Here is a 7,537-nt window from a genome sequence, read left to right as displayed (position 1 = left end):
ACTCTAGCCTGGGCAACAGAGCAAGACTCAGTCTCAAAACAAAACAAAACAAAACAAAACAAACAAAACAAAAAACAGTCATCCTATGTCATCTCTCAATTCATAGAGAATGGGCTGTGAGAAAGATGTGGAACTCATTTTTTGCTTTTCTTTTCTTTTTTTTTTTTTTGAGACAGGGTCTCACTCTGTCAGCCAGGTTAGAGTGCAGTGGCGTGATCACAGCTTACTGCAGCCTCGACCTCCTTGGCTCAAGTGATCCTCCCACCTCAGCCTCCCAAATAGCTGAGACCACAGGTATGTACCATCATGCCTACTTTTTAAATTTTCTGTAGAGATAGGGTCTCACTATATTGCCTGAGTTGGTCTCAAACTCCCAAACTCAACTGATCCTCCTGCATCAGCTTCCCAAAGTACTGGGATTACAGGTGTGAGCCACCATGCTCCCGGCCTGGAACTCCTTTTGACCAATCCTGAATGAAAACTATTCAGGCTGTGGGTCACACTGAAACTCAGCTTCTGTTCTGATGAGTTGGAATTCAGACCCATCCAGTTTCCTCTGCCTCTCTGGGTTCTTATTGTGTTGAACACTATAGATAGTGTTTTCCTACCTATATTTTGCTCGCGGCTAGAGAAACATGAAGAATGTGAGGAAGAAAAAGCGGTGGTATCCTGGGCATCTAGGACTCCTAGAAATGTACAGGAATTCTTTTCTTTTCTTTTCTTTTCTTTTTTTTTTTTGAGATGGAGTCTCGCTGTGTCGCCCAGGCTGGAGTGCAGTGGCTGGATCTCAGCTCACTGCAAGCTCCGCCTCCCGGGTTCACGCCATTCTCCTGCCTCAGCCTCCCGAGTAGCTGGGACTACAGGCGCCCACCACCTCGCCCGGCTAGTTTTTTTTTTTTTTGTATTTTTTAGTAGAGACGGGGTTTCACCTTGTTAGCCAGGATGGTCTCGATCTCCTGACCTCGTGATCCACCCATCTCGGCCTCCCAAAGTGCTGGGATTACAGGCTTGAGCCACCGCGCCTGGCTAGGAATTCTTTTCTAACGTTTGAAATAAACATGAGTAAATATGCCTAGCCCACTGCCCGTTTTCTGTGAGTAAATAACTGTTCATTTCTAGCCGTGGCCTATTTCACCCTTGGCTGTGTACTGACAGAACAATGTTGAGTACGTAACAGGCAATGAGTACATTTTATATTCTTTATTTTATTTTATCTTTTTTATTTATTTTATTTTATTTTTCAAGACAGAGTCTTGCTCTGTTACCCAGAATGGAGTACAGTGGCATGATTTGTGCTTACTGCAACCTCTGCCTCCTGGGTTCAAGTGATTCTCATGCCTTAACCTCCTGAGTAGCTGGGATTATAGGTGTGCATCACCACGTCGGCTAGTTTTTGTAATTTTAATAGGGATGGGGTTTTACCTTATTGCCCAGGCTGGTCTCAAAATCCTGACCTCAAGAGATCCGCCTGCCTTGGCCTCCCAAAGTGCTGGGATTACAGGCATGAGTCACCTTGCCTGGCCAATAAATGCCTTTTAAATAAAAAAACTGTATTTTTAAAAAGTATTCATCTAACTTCCCAAGTAGAGTGGAAATCTACTTTTTACATTGTATTCCTAGAACCCAGAACAATCTCTGCGTATGACTGTGGCTGTAAGTTTGGCTATACCTGGGAGGCTGGAAAGTCTGAGATCGAGGTACCAGCAGATTCCATAGCCTGCTTTCCGGTTCACGGATGGTGCCTTCTCACTGTGTCCTCACGGGGTGGAAGGGCAGGCCCTGGGGCCTCTTCCAAAAGGGCACTAATTCCATTTATGAGGGCTCTACCCTCATGACCTAATCACCTCCCCAAAGCCCCACATCCTAATACCATCATATTGAGATTAGGCTTCAACAGATGAATTTCAGGGGAACACACATTTAATCTTGTCTTAGTCTGTTTTCTGTGGCTGTAACAGAATATCTAATGTTGGATCATTTATTTTTAAAAAATATTTCTTTTTTTCTTTTTTTTGAGACAGTCTTGCTCTGTCTCCCAGGGTGGAGTGCAGTGGTGTGATCTCAGCTCACTGCAACCTCTGCCTCTTGGGTTCAAGCAATTCTTGTGCCTCAGTCTCCTGAGCAGCTGGGATTATAGGTTCCCACCACCATGCCTGGCTAATTTTTTTTTTTTTTTTTTTTTAAGTAGAGATGGGGTTTCACCATGTTGGCCAGGCTGGTCTTGAACTCTTGACTTCAAGTGATCCATGCACCTCAGACTCCCATGCACCTCAATCCAGACTGGGATTACAAGTGTGAGCCCCTGTGCCTGGCCCTAGAAAATTATTTCTTGCAGATTTAGAGGCTGGGAGGTCCAAGAGCCTCTGGTGAGGGCCTTCTTACTACATCATAACATGGCAGAGAGCATCACATGGTCAGAAAGCAAGAGCATGGCCGTTCAGGTCTCTTCTTCTCTTTCTTTACTTTTTTGGAGATAGGGTCTCACTCTGTTGCCCAGGCTGGAGTGCAGTAGCATGATCGTGACTCACTACAAGCTCAACCTGCTGGGCTCAAGGAATCCTTCCACCTCAGCCTCCCAAGTAGCTGGGACTACAGGCACACACCACAACATCTGGCTAATTTAAAGAAGTTATTTGTAGAGGCGGAGTCTCACTATATTGTCCAGGCTGGTAGGCTGGTCTTGACCTTCTGGGTTCAAGCAATTCTCCTGCCTCAGTCTCAGAAAGTGCTGGGATTGCAGATGTGAGCCACTGTACCCAGACTCTTCCTTTTCTTATAAAGCCACCAGTTCCATCATAGGGGCCGCACCCTAACGAGCTTTTCTCTTTCTTTCTTTCTTTTTTTTTTTTTTGAGACAGAGTCTTGCTCTGTCACCCAGGCTAGAGTGCAGTGTCGTGATCTCGGCTCATTGCCACCTCTGCCCCGCAAGGTCCAAGAGATTCTCCTGCCTCAGCTTCCCGAGTAGCTGGGACTATAGGCATGCACCACCACGCCTGGCTAATTTTTTGTATTTTCAATGGAGAAGGGGTTTCACCATGTTGGCCAGGCTGGGCTCCAACTCCTGAACTCAGGTGATCTGCCCACCTCAGCCTCCCAAAGTACTGGGATTACAGGCGTGAGCCACTGTGTCTGGCCGCTTTTTTTTTTTTTTAGACAGGGTCTCGCTCTGTCATCCAGAGCAGTGTAGTGGTGTGATCATGGCTTACTGCAGCCTTGACCTCTGGGGCTCAAGTGATTCTCCCACCTCAGCCTCCCAAGTAGCTGGGGACCACAAGTGCATGCCACCATGCCCAGCCAGTTTTTAAACTTTTTTGTAGAGACTGGATATTGTTATGTTGTCCAGGCTGGTTTCAAATTCCTAGGCTCAAGTGATCCTCCTGCCTCAGCCTCCCAAAGTGCTGGGATTATAGGTGTGAGCCACTGTGCCTAGCTTAATGAATTTATTTAATCCTAATTACCCCTCAAAGACCCCATCTCCAAATACCATCAACATATGAATACAAGAATTAAGGCCTGGCATGGTGGCTCATGCCTGTAATCCCAGAACTTTGGGAGGCCAAGGTGGGTGGATCACCTGAGGTTGGAGTTTGAGACCAGCCTGCCCAACATGGTGAAATCCAGTCTCTACAAAACTACAAAAAATTAGCTGGGCGTGGTGGCGAGTGCCTGTAATCCCAGCTACTCAGGAGATTGAGGCAGGAGAATCGCTTGAACCCAGGAGGCAGAGGCTGCAGTGAGCCGAGATCATATCACTGCACTCCAGCCTGGGCAACAAGAGTGAAACTCTGTCTCAAAAAAAAAAAAAAAAAAGAGAATTAAGTTTCCAAATTTGAGGGAGACATTCAAACCACAGTGAGTACATGGCACCCTCCTTTTCAGGATAAGAGCTAAACATCCAACACCTCACTTTTGCTCACATCCTATTATGAACTTGGTCACAAGGCCACACGGAATAGCAAGGGAGGCTGGGAAGTATAGTGGTTATTCTGGAGTACACTGCACCCAGCTGAAAATTCTATATTTAGGTGTTTGTTTGTTTGTTTGTTTTAGAAAGAGTCTCACTCCTGGCTCACTGTGGTGGGCACCTGTAGTCCCAGCTACTGGGGAGGCTGAGGCAGGAGAATGACGTGAACCTGGGAGGCGGAGCTTGCAGTGAGCAGAGATCGTGCCACTGCACTCCAGCCTGGGCGACAGAGCAAGACTCTGTCTCAAAACAAAACAAAACAAAACAAAACACAAAAATAGACCGGGGGCATAGATGGATGTTTTTATGACATAAGTTGAAATATTTACCATAGACAGAGCCAAAGGTTTTCACCAAACTGAACAGAAAGTAGCATTAGATTTGGTAAGCTATCGGATGGGGGGTGGGGTGACTCACTCCTGGAATCCCAGCACTTTGGGAGGCCGAGATGGGCGGACCACCTGAGGTTGGGGGTTTGAGACCAGCCTGACTAACATGGAGATACCCATCTCTACTAAAAATACAAAATTAGCTGCGTGTGGTGGTGCACACCTGTAATCCCAACTACTCGTGAGGCTGAGATGGGAGAATCGCTTGAACTCGGGAGGCAGAGGTTGCCTTGAACTGAGATTACGCCATTGCACTCCAACCTGGGCAACAAGAGTGAAACCCCTTCTCCAAAAAAAAAAAAGGTAAGTTTAGCAAATAACTCTAAAATGGTGTGCCAAGCATAAGGACATAGAAAAGAAAATCAAACTAGCCAGCCTATTGTCTGGAAAGCTGAAACATACATTATGATGTCCTTGTAAATTCCAAATCCAGGTCAATATAAAGGTCTAAAATGTAAGCAGCCTTCACAATATTTTATATGCCAAAAGCAAGTAGACACACCTATGTGACAAAAATTTATTCTGTGACCCATTGATTTCAAGCAGCATGCACTTGATATGTAAGAAGTTAAGCTGTTTGTTTTTGTTTTTGTTTTTGTTTTGAGATGGAGTCTTGCTCTGTTGCCCAGACTGGAGTGCAGTGGTGCGATCTCGGCTCACTGCAACCTCCGCCTTCCTAGTTCAAGTGATTCTTCTGCCTCTGCTTCCTGAGTAGCTGGGATTACAGGCGTGTGCCACCACACCTGGCTAATTTTTGTATTTTTAGTAGAGACCGGGTTTCACTATGTTGGCCAGGCTGGTTTGAACCCTTGACTTCAAGTAATCCACTCACCTTGACCCCCCAAAGTGTTGGGATTACAGGTGTGAGCCACGGCGCCTGGCCAGCTGGTCTTTTTTGGTGTGTAGATTTTTCTTGAAAACCTCTATTTCCAGCTCACTACCATCGTTGTTCCTTGCCTCATCATTTTACACCTGAATAGGGCCACAGCCTTCCCATTTGAGTCTCTCCTCCTTCTGATCTAGACTATACACTCCCTTCAGATGATTCTTCCTGATGCTACTTCCTGGCTCAAATCCAATGATTCCCCAATCAACTCTTAACCTCTTAGCTTAGCATTCCAGGATTTCCATAGTCACTTGTTAATCAGTAAATCCAAAGTGCCTGTCATTATAGGAAATCTGCTCTCTGGACATTCTCCTTACTTTTCATTTTATTAGTAGATCATGTGTTAACATGGTTCAAAAATAGAACAGCATAAAAAGTGATATGTGAAAAGTCCCCTTCCCTGCTGCCACCATTCCATTCCCCCATGTCTCCTCACTCTTAAAAGATTCTTGTGCATGCTGTAGGGTCCTTTATGCAGACATAAGCAAATACAGTTAGATTTTCTTTTTCTTTTTGTAGTGATGGGGGTCTTACTATGTTGCCCAGGCTGGACTAGAACTCTTGGGCTCAGGTGATCCTCCTGCCTTGGCCTCCCAAGCAGCTGAGACTATATGGGAAGATGCTACCACACCTGGCTAAATACAATTACTTCCTTTTTTTTTTTTTTTTTTTTTTCCGGAGACAAAGTTTCATTCTTGTTGCCCAGGCTGGAATGTAGTGGCACGATTTCAGCTCACTGCAACCTCTGCCTCCCAGGTTCAAGCGATCCTCCTGTCTCAGCCTCCTGAGTAGCTGGGATTACAGGCGTGCACCACCACACTTGTCTAATATTTGTATTTTTAGTAGAGACGGGTTTCACCACGTTGGCCAATCTGGTCTCAAACTCCTGACCTCAGATGATCTGCCCGCCTTGGCTTCCCAAAGTGCTAGGATTACAGGTGTGAGCCACCCCACCCGGCCGAAATACAGTTATATTATTTTTTTATCAGCCTCCCTGCCTTTTACAGAAAAGGCAAGTTACTGTATTCCAGATATTTCTATTTCTCTATTAGAATACAAAGAGCTCCCTTACTCTTTTTCTTTCTTGCTTCCTCCCAATTTTTTTTTTGAACAATGTTTGAGTTTCATTCACACGAAACACGGAAGTCATCTGTGAGGCTCTGTTCCAGAGAGAAGGGGCCTTCCCTCATTCCTGTTACTGGAATTGTGGATAAACACAAGTACAAATCAAATAAATTGCAAATTACTCTGTGTCTTTTCGTAATCAGTACAGCAACGGTCCTCGGTGGTACCGCACCATTCTGGGAAAAAATGCCCTCGGGCTCCTTCCCATCCCCTAAGGCAGCAGCAAATTCTTCCTGTTGCCTCCTATTGGCCAAGGCAGCCGAAGATTTAAGTCTTTGGTTCGTAAATGGCCAGATCCTCTAGGACTTTCCTGTGGCGCTCCACCTGGCACTTAATGAAATTGCCAGTGAACGCTGGATACGTCGGGCCGTGTGACTGGGTAGCAGCTGTAATTCGATTAATCCAGAGGGTCCTCGTGATCCTCTTCTTCAGGTTTCGGGCTTTGGTGCATTTCACAAAGGCTCGAGTCCCGGCTCTGACCGCCAACCTGTAGCAGCAATGTCCCCCTCACCCCCTCCTCCGCCGGAAGTGCTTGGCATGCTTCAGCACCTTCTGAATCCGCCAGTAGCTGTAGGTGACGCGATTTCGCAGCGGTGAGGAAGACCAAGATGCCCCCGGGCCACCGTCCCGGATCCGCAACAATGCACGCGCTGTGCCGCAGTCTTACCGGGCGTCGCTTCCTCTCCGTTTTTAAGAGCTGCACGGTCTTTTTTTTTTTTTTTTTTTTTTTTTTTTTTTTTTTTTTGAGACGCAGTCTCGCTCTGTCGCCCAGGCTGGAGTGCAGTGGCGCGGCCTCGGCTCACTGCAACCTCCGCCTGCCGGGTTCAAGCGATTCTCGTGCCTCAGTCTGGATTACAGACGCGCACCACCAGCCTGGCTAATTTTTGTATTTTTAGTAGAGATGGGGGTTTCACTATGTTGGTCAGGCTGGTCTCGAACTCCTGACCTTGTGATCCACCCGCCTTGGCCTCCCAAAGTGCTTGGATTACAGGTATGAGCCATCATGCCTGGCCAAGCTGCAGTCTTCCAGTGCATGGAGTACAAATAATTATTTGCCTTCCATACCTATTGGATGTGTAGTGGTTTCCAATCTTCTGTTATTGCAAACAACGCCTCAGTGAATAACCTTGTACACACATACACACACTATTTTGCACACAGATGACCGTATCT

This window comes from Rhinopithecus roxellana, chromosome 13 (assembly GCF_007565055.1).
Source record: "Rhinopithecus roxellana isolate Shanxi Qingling chromosome 13, ASM756505v1, whole genome shotgun sequence".
NCBI classification, from domain to species: domain Eukaryota; kingdom Metazoa; phylum Chordata; class Mammalia; order Primates; family Cercopithecidae; genus Rhinopithecus; species Rhinopithecus roxellana.
This window is presented reverse-complemented; position numbering follows the sequence as displayed.